Source organism: Penaeus vannamei, chromosome 2, assembly GCF_042767895.1.
Source record: "Penaeus vannamei isolate JL-2024 chromosome 2, ASM4276789v1, whole genome shotgun sequence".
NCBI lineage: Eukaryota > Metazoa > Arthropoda > Malacostraca > Decapoda > Penaeidae > Penaeus > Penaeus vannamei.
The window spans coordinates 4,366,622-4,369,121 of NC_091550.1; the positions used below are offsets into that span (position 1 = coordinate 4,366,622).

Here is a 2,500-nt window from a genome sequence, read left to right on the forward strand (position 1 = left end):
AGGAGGAGGAGGAGGAGGAGGAGGAGGGAGGAGGAAGGAGGAGGAGGAGGAGGGAGAGGAGGAGGAAGGAAGAGGAGGAGGAGGAAGAGAGGGAGAGAGGAGGGGGAGGGAGGGGGGGAGGAGGAGGAGGAGGGAGGAGGAGGAGGAGGAGGAGGAGGAGGAGGAGGGAGGAGGAGGAGGAGGAGAGAGGAGGATAGGGAGGAGGAGGTTAGAGTGGGCTGAAGAGGAGGTAGGAAGGGAGGAGGGAGTGAGGAGGAGGAGGAGGAGGAGGAGGAGGAGAGGAGTGAGGGGAGGAGGAGGGAGGGGAGGAGTGGAGGGGGGGAGGAAGGGGAGGGAGGGAGGGAAAAGGGGACTTTTTGACTTCTGACAAGTTTACAGAGAAAGGATACTTCTCAATACTTCTCAAATAAATGAGGTTGGCCAGAGAGAGAAAGAGAGAGAGAGAGAGAGAGAGAGAGAGAGAGAGAGAGAGAGAGAGAGAGAGAGAGAGAGAGAGAGAGAGAGAGAGAGGGAGAGAAAGAATAAAGGGAGAGGGAGAGAGAGAAATGGATTTAGAGAGAGAGAGAGAGAGAGAGAGAGAGAGAGAGAGAGAGAGAGAGAGAGAGAGAGAGAGAGAGAGAGAGAGAGAGAGAGAGAGAGCGAAAGCGAAAGACAGAGAGAGAATACAAACCAAAAGAGAAAATAGAGATAGAGAGAGATAGATAGATAGAGTAGATAGATGAATGAGAGAGAGAGAGAGAGAGAGAGAGAGAGAGAGAGAGAGAGAGAGAGAGAGAGAGAGAGAGAGAGAGAGAGAGAGAGAGAGAGAGAGAGGAGAGAGAGAGAGATGAGAGAGATATGAGAGAGAGGAGAGAAAGAAGAATAAAAGGGGAGGGGAGAGAGAGAGAGAAATGGAGAGAGAGAGAGAGAGAGAGAGAGAAGAGAGAGAGAGAGAGAGAGAGAGAGAGAGAGAGAGAGAGAGAGAGAGAGAGAGAGAGAGAGAGAGAGAGAGAGAGAGCAGCTGGGGAAGGGGGAGAGGGCAGGGTAAGGAGCAGAAAGCGAGAAAGCGAAAGACAGAGAGAGAATACGAACCAAAAGAGAAAATAGACGAAGGGAAACCGAGTATTGTCGCTCGGGAGACAAACGGAGAGGGAAAAGGGAGAGGAGGGGAGGAGGAGGAGGAGGAGGAGAGGGAGAGGGAGAGAGAGAGGGGGGAAGGAGAGGGAGAGGGGGGAGGTATGGCCCCTGCTGGGTGTCCGTGTCCCAGCGTCTTTAAAGAAAACAGTTCTCCTTCATACTTTGGCATTTAACTTTATCCTCTCTCAAAGACGACAGCGAAGACGAATGCACTTGTGTTTTCCTCTTCTTCTTTTTCTTAACAAAATGAACAGATATTGAAATAAAATAACGAAGAGGGGTAGAGGGGGGAAAGGGGGAGGGGGGAAGGGGGAGGGAAGGGGAGGGAAGCCAGTGGCAGCGACGAATTCTTGTTTGTATAGGAAATTGAACGATGTTTTGTGAGGCACCTGAATGGGCGCCAGAGAAGGACAGGTAGGGAGGGAGGGAATGAAGGTCCTCTCTCTCTCTCTCTCTCTCTCTTTCCCCATTTCTCCCTCTCCCCTTTCCCGCTTCTCTACCTCTCCCTATCTCTATTCACTTCTTCCTCTCCCTCTCCCCTACCGTATCTTCTTCTCCCCTTCTCCCTCTACCCTATTCTCCTCTCCCTCTCCCCTCCCTTTCATCATTTCCCCCTTCTCCACTTCCTCCCTTTTCCCCCCTTTCCCCTTTCCCCCTCCTCCCTCTCCTTCCTTTCATCTTCCCTCACCCTCACCTCCTACCTATCTCTCTCTCTCCTATCCTGTCTCCCTATCATCTTCCTCTCTCTCTCTCCCCCTATCCACTCCCTTTTCCTCTCCTCTCTCCTCTCCCACTATCCCTTCCCTCTTACACTCCCCTCTTCCCTCTCCCTCTCCCTGTGCCTCTCTTCCCCCTTTTCCCTGTCCTCTCCTCTACCACTCTTTCCCTGTCTCTTCCTTCTCTCCCCTCCCTCTCCCTCCTCTCTTTTGCCTACTTTCAACTTCGCCGAATTCGATGGGATTCAAATGAGTTCGCTGCTCAAGACGCAATTAGAGTCAGCGTTCAACTCAGGCACAAGGCGTGTCCTTTTATCGTAAAGCGATGCGTTTATTATCAGTGAGATTTTTTTGAAAGAAGGATTGTACTTTTTGGTGTCTTTTCCATCTCTTTCATGAGAGTAGAAAAATAAAAAATAAAAATGCATTCATTGATGTATGGACAGTCGTACCCCTTAAAACTTTTCCAAAAAAAATGAATAATAAAAATAAGAAAATGAAACACTTTTCCTCCCGAAGAAAAAAAATCAAACCAGCCGATATTGCAGCCAGAGTGCAGAGGGAGCCATGCTGTCCCCGCAGTCCACAGAGTGAGTCCTGACCTTCCTTCGCCGTCAGACACCGCCAGCCAATCGAGGGTCAGCTGATCAAAACGGCCGTGATTTCCA

The 2,500-nt window shown here is 50.7% G+C and overlaps 2 protein-coding genes across 2 annotated transcripts in view; both read right to left on the reverse strand.

Annotated features, from left to right (window-relative positions):
• The window catches only part of LOC113806022 (microtubule-associated serine/threonine-protein kinase 3), a gene marked incomplete in the record, with an annotated part of 279,433 nt that overhangs the window by 148,506 nt on the left and 128,427 nt on the right, over window positions 1-2,500 (reverse strand).
• Window positions 1-2,500, reverse strand: part of LOC138863475 (uncharacterized) — a 15,513-nt gene that overhangs the window by 12,157 nt on the left and 856 nt on the right. The window lies entirely within an intron of this gene.